We start from the raw sequence: 10,536 nt of genomic DNA, 5'->3' as shown, positions 1-10,536 counted from the left end.
TGTAGCATTTTTTTTTTTTTTCTTATAAAGGCAGGGATGGGTTTCTTTAATTTAAACTGCACAAACATACAAGGTGTTTTTTTTTAAATGGAACCTTCTCTCATGTGATACTAAACTAGAGCACTTCAGTTTACAAAATAGCAAGTTCATCTTGGTGGAAGCTAGCACAAGGGACTTAATATGAGCAAAGTGTGAACACCTACACTTTGATGCTGTTGAAAAACTATAGGCCATGGCTACCTTACACAGAAGTAATTATGCTGCCATTGGTGTCTGTGTACTTTAAACATACTTAGTGGCTTAAACAGAGACAGATTAGGCTATATTGTGTTCAGATAGGTTTTGCCCTCAACTTTGAAGGGCCATGTATTCATGTACCTTAACTTTCCTAAAACAGCTGGTATTATATAAAGCCACAGTCTGCACAGCTTAGGATTTACCACTAAGCAGTCTACATTTGGAAGAGGTTGGAGCACTGCAGTTCAAAGTGTTACTGTTTTGATGGACTATCTAGTTTATGTAGAATAGTAGGACCTTGAAGTATGTATTTGAAAGTTTTTTCTTTAGTGTGATTGCATTTACTTGTTTTGGCAAGTCATTGGCTCAAAAATGGCACTTCGCTACTTTGGTCAAATAGGAAAGGGTGAGTAAAAAGTTTCCCATAAAAGCAACTATTTAACTTTAGTGGTTTGGTTTGGTTGGTTTTTTAACATTGAGTGCAATTTAGCCTTACAGGAAGTTTGTCTTGCAAACATTTGTTCTAACTCTTGGCAGGAGAGTCAAACCGAGCGTATTATTGGCTTTTAACATGTTGTAGCATACAACTTGCAGGGTTTAATGAGAGTCTGAACCTTACTTCCGTAGGATTGCCCCTTTCCCTCCATACTTTTTCTTTGCACTGTTTTTTTGCAAGTTTAATTGCCACTTTTTTTTTTTCATTATTCACGTGATTAATTTTGCGTTGTTGATATTTGTAATAGTTGCTTCAAGGTTATGCTGAGTAATTAGGAAGTAGTAACTTTAATATTTGAAAGGGAAGAGGGTATTTATTATGCATACTGTGAACTGCATTGACATCCTGAGTTTTGGATGCAGCATATGGAGTTTTCTTTACAGCATTGTAATGAAGATTGCTTTGAAGTGTTTATGCAATAGCACATTTACCACATTAAAAACAAATTAGCACAGTGGACAAAAGTAGAGATAATTTTGTCATTGGTTCTTACCTTACACATCTGAAATATGTACCTTTAGTTAAGTACACAGTAAATAACGGGTAGCCTTGGCCCTGTGTTGTACTCTTGACATTTTTAGCCAAGCTCTCAGCTTCTTGTAGCTGTATTTTGTGCTGAACTTTGTACCTTGTTTCTTTTGTTTATGAATCAACACAATCTATGTGATTTTGTAAAATACTGGCCATAATCCTCCATTGTTATTCATTGAAATTTACTTATGGGTTTACAGTGAGTGGCTGGTCTGTATAAAAACCATTATACGAAGATGGCTGAATGCGTATACCAGTTGCACTTAAATGAACATGCCCATTCGCATTAGCTGATGCAGTAATATATTCAGTTTATCTATGCATTGCTGGGCTCTTAATGTAGACAGAGACTTGTCTAAGGTTTGGGTTGTCAGCAAGTTGAATGGACACTTTAGTTATTTAATAAAGACTTTTGACCAAAATTCAGAAAATTATATGAGAGAAAAATGAATTCCGGCTAGTCTGATAGATTTTTAGATGCTGATCTTATTTAGCCTTTTGGCTAGCTAGCTGGTATCGTTTACTTTTAATTCCTTGTTAAAATGAGGCAATAATTTGCAAGATTTTTGTAAATATGTGTATTCTTAATATCTTTTTAGATATCTATTTCAATATTTTCTGACTACTTCTGTGTATAGTAACATTTTTGTGCATGCTTGATGTGACATTCATAAATTTGTACCACTATGACTTTATCCATGTAAAATAGTTATTTATTGAACATTTCTTTTAAAAGCTGGACTTACTTATTTTTCTCTCAGTTTAAACATTTAAATGGAGAACTTGTTACTGTTTATTAAAAGAATTGCGTTTTGAAAGTCAGCATGAAGATAACTGAATTGCAACCATATGCAGAAATTATATTGCCTTGGTTTTTAGATGGTGAAGCACAATTCTTATAACAAACTGTGATGATTTCTTTGTCTTTTGCCACACTTCTTACAAACAAACCAAAAATTCCATAATGGGCAGTTGCAGTGTTGGTAAATGTATCCTTTTTATGTACAGGGAATCTGAGGAGGGTAGCTGATTCATTTAGAAGTGTAACTGGTGCTGTGATAATAGCAATACTGTTACTTTGGTTAGTCACACTTCACCTTCTCATGCTAGGTTTTTAAATGTTTAGTTTTCCTCTTGTCATGGTCAAACTGCTGAATTTACTTGAAGGATGTAAAATACTGTTTGAAGAATACTAAATTGTGTACAATTAGGTCAATGAATTGTGCAATCGTTTCCTTTTCTAATTTGTAAAACTGAGGGTCAAAAATACAGGAAAACTTCAGATAAAGTAGAACATATTGATACTACTTAATTTAACCAAAGTCTCTAGTGATTATTGCAACTTTGAATGTAAAGTAATGGATAAACTGACCAACAGACCAAGTATTTGCCCAGCATTACAAGCACATTGTCTACAGACAGGGAAACTAAATACAGTAATTTATAAAATAATGACAAGGTTACTATTTTTTTTATTCCTATTTTTCATTGAAAGAAGGAAGATACTATCAATTGTAAAATACTGTAGGAATGGTTATAGTCCTAATAAAACAGATTTCAGTTCTTCTCAGTTCAAAGTAAGTACCCTGTGCATAACAACAGATTTAGTGACAATCGGAACATGTTTTAGTATCAGATGTTCAAGAGGAAGTCGCTATTGTTGCATTGGTTTTAATATTTGTACATAAACACTGATTTTTTTGAGCATTATTTTGTATTTGTTGTACTTTAATACCTGGTGTACAGTTCCAGAAATAAATATCTGGAAACCTTTCTTTACTTGTAAAGCTTTTCATGCATTGCACCGTTTGCTACTTCATTTTCAGAAATACTTGCTAGTTAACTTTGAACACATTTTAAGAACCCCAGTTACTGCTAATGTGCATGCTGTCTCGCTGCCTGATGTTACAGAGAGAAGAGTGATGCAGGTAAAATTAGTAAGTAATGATTAGCCTCAAACATTAAAATGTTCCAGCTAAAGTATAGCAAAATCTTAGATGGGACTTAAACATAGCTTCAGAGTAGCACACTACAGCAGTATAACCCAGTATTCCAACTACATGCCAAACTGTGGGGAATACATACCTGTTCTCTGGTGTAAGAAAACTTGCCCAAATCTGTGTCAAGCTGGATTACAGGTGTGAACAAAAATTTTACTCTAGGCCTTAATGCTGCAGTTAAATTATTTTAAATGCTTTCTTGTCTTCATGTTCCTTTCCATCAAGAGAATGAACACTAATCTTGCACCCTGAGAAACACTGTATTTCTTTTAAGAATGTAGATAACAAGTCTGCCAAAGGCTAGAATTACTGCTGTGTTTTCCTAGGCCCAGTGTGCTTGATTTTGCAATGACTGGATTCCAGAAAATAACTATTATTATTAATAATGATATTATTCATATTATTAATATTATTATTAGATAGAAGTGGAAGCTGATAAAATTCTGAACAGTAGAAGCTGTATTTTGCCAGGCAATGTGATGATCTTTTCTTCCCTCACAAAGAGATGAAAGATAAATGTAATGTTGTTTGGATACAAGGTGCAAACAAAAGACCCATCCAGAACTCCTTGGTGATGACAAGCTGCGCCTCCTCTTTTTAATTGTTTAGCATAAAGATCAATGTTAGAACAAATCATAATGACCAGCCCTACCTAGTCCTTTCTTGTTTTGATGCAGCTCATAGTCTTGTGATGCTGGAGTCTTAAAAATTGTTTCTTTAGTATATGTAAACAATGTAAACTTCCTCCTACTCATTAGTTACTTTAACTAGTTACATTCCAATAAGTCATCTCAGGACACAGCCACTTTTGCACCTTAAAAAGAAAAGCAGTCCCTGAAGTCATTGTGGTGCTCGGCTATGTGGCACTTAAGTTTTGTCCATAAAATGCAAAGCAGCAAAGCCTAGAAGCTTAAACCCCAGCCATCATTTTGCTCAAAGCACTTTTTACCGGCTCTTGGGGTTCCCTTCCATCACTGTGGGGAAAACTAATTAAAGCTCCCAGAGCACCTTGGCCCTCTGAGGGGAGGAGGCCAGCAGCACCACGCTCTCCTGCTGTGCTGAAGTTACAGGCTTCCTCCTGCCCTCCTGTGCGGCTGCTTATCCCCACATGCTCCTTTGCCTTAGCGCTTGGTACACGGCTGCCTGCTGTGCAAACAGATCTGATGAAGTTTGTGAACTTAGCAGAACATTGCTCCTTTTTGCTGAGGTTATTAACTTGGATTTCTGTGTCTCCAGAACTAGCACAGGAAGGAGCACACAGCCAGGAAGCAGAGTTGTCAGGCAAGCACAGCATCACCTTTATACACAAAAGTCTTAATGCCTTCATAAGGTCCAGTGACTCAAATTCGCAACAAGCAGCCACTATCTATAGGCTCCATTATCAGCGGTTTCAGCTCACTGCAACACAGGACGCAGAGACAAGCAGGGCCTGTGGTGGTGGTGGGACCATGTTTAGCAAGTCCGATCAGCTCATGGGAGGGTCGATGAGCAGTGGCTAGGAAGGGATGGTGGCTTTAAGGGCAGGGAGGACGGACAGATGAGCAGGATGAGCAGCAGCACTTAGGTACACTCATACCTTTCCCCCTTTCCTTACCAGATTGCCATGGGAACTGTATCTTCTACACCAGTCCCATTTAGATACTGGTATGCTTGTATAGAAACACACCTGTGCATATGTATGAATATATAGACACACACATATAATATTAATATATGAATGAATATAAACATATACATAGCCTTCAGTAGTTTAACAGATTATACTTTTTCCAGTGCCTGACAAACTCATTCTCAGTCCTTCCAAATCAGAAGGGGCAGAACACAGAGACATGGCTTGCCTGGATCTCACTCTCCGTGCAGTTGCTCACGTCACAACATGCAGCTGTGACAGATAAAACAGCTCCAAGAATGAAGCCCTGAGGGAATCCCTCTGACCTGCCATGCCCAGCCCTTCAGGCTGGACTCCCTGTGCAGATAGGCATTTCAAACACAAGTGCACTAACTGGGAAAGCTGACAGAGGCTATGTCATGTCCCTCTGCTCTAAATCATACTGGTGATACTTCAGAATCTTGAACGCTGAATACTTCAGTGCCAAGTACTTCAGTAGCCTGATTTAAAAATTGCTTTTTTAAAGTGACTTTCTGATTCTTGTGCTAACCCATTGCAGCTCCTTCCTCTAGCATGTCCTTCTTCTGTGGGCCATCTCTATTCTTTCTGAGAGTCTACAGCACCCTCGCAAACTCTGTTAGCTCACCTCTTGACCTTTCAGACACTTGTGTTCTCCTACTGTGCCAAATCAACAGGGATTACATTTGAAAACTTGACTTCCTGGAGAAGAACAGTTGGCTGTAACCACCAGCTTCACCTTTTCAGATGCTAAAAGTCAGAGCTTTGCAGACCATTTTTTTCCTGAGGAGCCTGGTGAGAACAGCTGGGTGTCTCTTGATACAATCTTTTATTCCAAAATCTGATTTCACTATCTGAAAATTACCAGCTGTCTCTCAGCATTTCCAACACTCTAGTGCCAAGGCCTCCATCCTTCTGCTGAGCAGGCACATGGATTCAGCCTAACCTGCTAAGTTTCTTGGCCTTTCAACCCTCCTACAATTTGGCAAGCCGCGCTTAAGTGCCTGCAATCAGAGGACTCCCCCACTGGCACCAGCAGGACTAAAAGGGCATTTTACCATAGGGATAAATAAACCTAAAACTGTGCAGTGGTGAACCTTTCTGTTTTGTCTCACTCCTGATTTTGCTCCTACGTTGGTGTGGTGGGTTGACCTTGGCTGGATGCCAGGTGCCCACCCAGCTGTTCTATCATTCCCCACTTCAGTAGGGAGAGGGGGGAGAAGTAAGAAGAGCAAGAACTCATAAATCAAGATAAAAGCAGTTGAATAAAGAAAAAGCAAAGGCCACACAGAAGCAAAGGAAAACAGTATTTATTATCCAGTTGCCACCAGCAGGGGATGTCCAGCCACTCCTGGGAAGCAGGAACTCAGTACCAGCATCAGCTGGTCCAGAAGACAAATGCCTGAATAGCATCTGCCTCCCCCTCTCTTCTTCCCCTCCTCCTTTCTCTTGGCTTTTATTGCTAAGCATTATGCCACAGGGTATGGAATATCCCTTTGGTCAGCTTGGGACAACTGTCCTGGCTATGCCTTCTCCCAGCTTCTTGCCCACCCCCAGCTTTCTGGCCTTTGGAGGGGCACTGGAGAGACAAGACTACTGTGGGAGCACTGCCAGACACTGGTGTGTGAGCAGCAGCCCCTTCCAGCCACCAGTGCAGCACCGACTGCGCTGCTGTGGGTACCCCGACGCGGTTGCGGTGGGTCCCATCAGCTCCATCCCAGCCAGGACCAACAGCTGGTGAGCCTCACTGAAGATCCCAGCCAGCACATCACAGCTGCCAACAGATTAAAACATACAAATTGACTCCTGAATTAGTACCATATTTAAACACGTACAGACTATGGGTCTGCATCTGGGAGAAAGACTTTGCATGGTGAGATCAAGAGATGCCCAGCAACCTCCTCCCAGAGGGAGCTGGGGAGAAGACCCAGCTCAGGAAAGAAGGATCCTCAATGATTGAAGGTGAACATCCTTTTCAGTAGACCGGAGATCAATGCCCACTTTGTCTATCACTAGAAGTTGTCTCCAGCACCTTCATAAAACCTGAGCCACATGCCACAATCCCATAGCTCTGCTATTTAAATCTTCCAAAAAAAAGCCAGCCTTCTCTGGCTGGGAAGGTCTTCCAGATGAGTAGGAAAGACATGAAAGACAAGTTTCAGACTTGGAAAGAGACCAAGCAACACAGGTACAGACAAGCTCTGCATTCTGAATGCTTCTGCAGCTAAGCAGGGCACCCTGGCTGCCCCAACCACCAGCAGAATCGTTAGAGCACACCATTTCCTGGCTCTGCTATTCTCATGAGCTTACACCAACCACAATTTCATTGGAAGGCTTGCTTGGACTTTTCGAGTAAATACTGGGATGATTTTTCTTTCACAAGCTGTTTTGCCAGACTCAAACACTGACAAGCTGTCACTTGTTTACTTTCTGAAGGCAGTTTGCAGACAGCAGGAAGAATTAATGTGGGAATAGCTGGCTTTGTTTATGCCAGTAACTCATAAAAAAAAAATTCACAGCACACTTGGTTGGCATGATTTTCTTCATGAAGTTCTCTCTCTTTGAGAATAAAAGCTGTAGAAGTTGCCACATGCCAGGAAACCTTTCACTGAACTATTGAAACTAGGATTGAATACAGCTTCAGGATAAATACCATCTTTCCTTGTACCCCAAGACAGGCACCACTCAAGCCAGGAGCTGACCTCTTGATGACAGTACACCATACAGGCTCATCTAAAGCACATCTTAGGACTGTTCCAAAAGGCTTCATTATAACATTCGAACAACTACCTACACTGAAATACTTTCTAAAAGGAAGGAGATACCAAAGGGACCAATTCAAAGAAAACCAGAATGAGACCTTTTGTGCCACTTAGATCCCAACAAGTCCATGGGTCTGGATGGGATTCATCCTAGGGTGCTGAGGAGGCTGGCAGAGGAAGTGGTCTAGCCACTCTCAATCATTTATCACCAGTTATGGGTAACAGTCCATCTTCTCTACCCCCACATAAGACTAAACAAAATGCCTTTCAAGCCAGTAAAGCAAAACTGGTGTCTTTTTGCTGATTCAGCCAAGGACAGACTAGAACAGGCCTCTCGCTCTGCCAGATAAGTCCACAGCAAGAAAAGATCATAAGGGTTCTGATAACTGGCAGCAAAATGGACAATAGATGCCTCTGACAGAGAGTATGTACCTGGCCAGTGCTAACTGGCTAATTTGACAGTGGTACTTAATTCTAACAGTGATTTCTGATCTATAAATAGGGTGAGTTCTGCAGGCTCTCTGCCTGCCTGGGGACAGACCCTGCTGCAGCACCAGTTAATTTGTAAACTAAACATTAGTCTCAGTAGCAGTTTGTGAGCGTGGTGAGGGTGCATCCCAACCTCCACCCTAAGACACGGTCCTGCAGTGGCCGCTCCTCTGTGAGAGGCAAGGGAGAGGGGGGAGAAGTAAGAAGAGCAAGAACTCATAAATCAAGATAAAAGCAGTTGAATAAAGAAAAAGCAAAGGCCACACAGAAGCAAAGGAAAACAGTATTTATTATCCAGTTGCCACCAGCAGGGGATGTCCAGCCACTCCTGGGAAGCAGGAACTCAGTACCAGCATCAGCTGGTCCAGAAGACAAATGCCTGAATAGCATCTGCCTCCCCCTCTCTTCTTCCCCTCCTCCTTTCTCTTGGCTTTTATTGCTAAGCATTATGCCACAGGGTATGGAATATCCCTTTGGTCAGCTTGGGACAACTGTCCTGGCTATGCCTTCTCCCAGCTTCTTGCCCACCCCCAGCTTTCTGGCCTTTGGAGGGGCACTGGAGAGACAAGACTACTGTGGGAGCACTGCCAGACACTGGTGTGTGAGCAGCAGCCCCTTCCAGCCACCAGTGCAGCACCGACTGCGCTGCTGTGGTTTCCATCAGCTCCATCCCAGCCAGGACCAACAGCTGGTGAGCCTCACTGAAGATCCCAGCCAGCACATCACAGCTGCCAACAGATTAAAACATACAAATTGACTCCTGAATTAGTACCATATTTAAACACGTACAGACTATGGGTCTGCATCTGGGAGAAAGACTTTGCATGGTGAGATCAAGAGATGCCCAGCAACCTCCTCCCAGAGGGAGCTGGGGAGAAGACCCAGCTCAGGAAAGAAGGATCCTCAATGATTGAAGGTGAACATCCTTTTCAGTAGACCGGAGATCAATGCCCACTTTGTCTATCACTAGAAGTTGTCTCCAGCACCTTCATAAAACCTGAGCCACATGCCACAATCCCATAGCTCTGCTATTTAAATCTTCCAAAAAAAAGCCAGCCTTCTCTGGCTGGGAAGGTCTTCCAGATGAGTAGGAAAGACATGAAAGACAAGTTTCAGACTTGGAAAGAGACCAAGCAACACAGGTACAGACAAGCTCTGCATTCTGAATGCTTCTGCAGCTAAGCAGGGCACCCTGGCTGCCCCAACCACCAGCAGAATCGTTAGAGCACACCATTTCCTGGCTCTGCTATTCTCATGAGCTTACACCAACCACAATTTCATTGGAAGGCTTGCTTGGACTTTTCGAGTAAATACTGGGATGATTTTTCTTTCACAAGCTGTTTTGCCAGACTCAAACACTGACAAGCTGTCACTTGTTTACTTTCTGAAGGCAGTTTGCAGACAGCAGGAAGAATTAATGTGGGAATAGCTGGCTTTGTTTATGCCAGTAACTCATAAAAAAAAAATTCACAGCACACTTGGTTGGCATGATTTTCTTCATGAAGTTCTCTCTCTTTGAGAATAAAAGCTGTAGAAGTTGCCACATGCCAGGAAACCTTTCACTGAACTATTGAAACTAGGATTGAATACAGCTTCAGGATAAATACCATCTTTCCTTGTACCCCAAGACAGGCACCACTCAAGCCAGGAGCTGACCTCTTGATGACAGTACACCATACAGGCTCATCTAAAGCACATCTTAGGACTGTTCCAAAAGGCTTCATTATAACATTCGAACAACTACCTACACTGAAATACTTTCTAAAAGGAAGGAGATACCAAAGGGACCAATTCAAAGAAAACCAGAATGAGACCTTTTGTGCCACTTAGATCCCAACAAGTCCATGGGTCTGGATGGGATTCATCCTAGGGTGCTGAGGAGGCTGGCAGAGGAAGTGGTCTAGCCACTCTCAATCATTTATCACCAGTTATGGGTAACAGTCCATCTTCTCTACCCCCACATAAGACTAAACAAAATGCCTTTCAAGCCAGTAAAGCAAAACTGGTGTCTTTTTGCTGATTCAGCCAAGGACAGACTAGAACAGGCCTCTCGCTCTGCCAGATAAGTCCACAGCAAGAAAAGATCATAAGGGTTCTGATAACTGGCAGCAAAATGGACAATAGATGCCTCTGACAGAGAGTATGTACCTGGCCAGTGCTAACTGGCTAATTTGACAGTGGTACTTAATTCTAACAGTGATTTCTGATCTATAAATAGGGTGAGTTCTGCAGGCTCTCTGCCTGCCTGGGGACAGACCCTGCTGCAGCACCAGTTAATTTGTAAACTAAACATTAGTCTCAGTAGCAGTTTGTGAGCGTGGTGAGGGTGCATCCCAACCTCCACCCTAAGACACGGTCCTGCAGTGGCCGCTCCTCTGTGAGAGGCAGGGGCCC

This window comes from Chaetura pelagica, unplaced genomic scaffold, assembly GCF_000747805.2.
Source record: "Chaetura pelagica isolate M959 unplaced genomic scaffold, ChaPel_1.0 scaffold37, whole genome shotgun sequence".
Classification (NCBI taxonomy): domain Eukaryota; kingdom Metazoa; phylum Chordata; class Aves; order Apodiformes; family Apodidae; genus Chaetura; species Chaetura pelagica.
Note: the sequence above shows the minus strand (reverse complement) of the source record.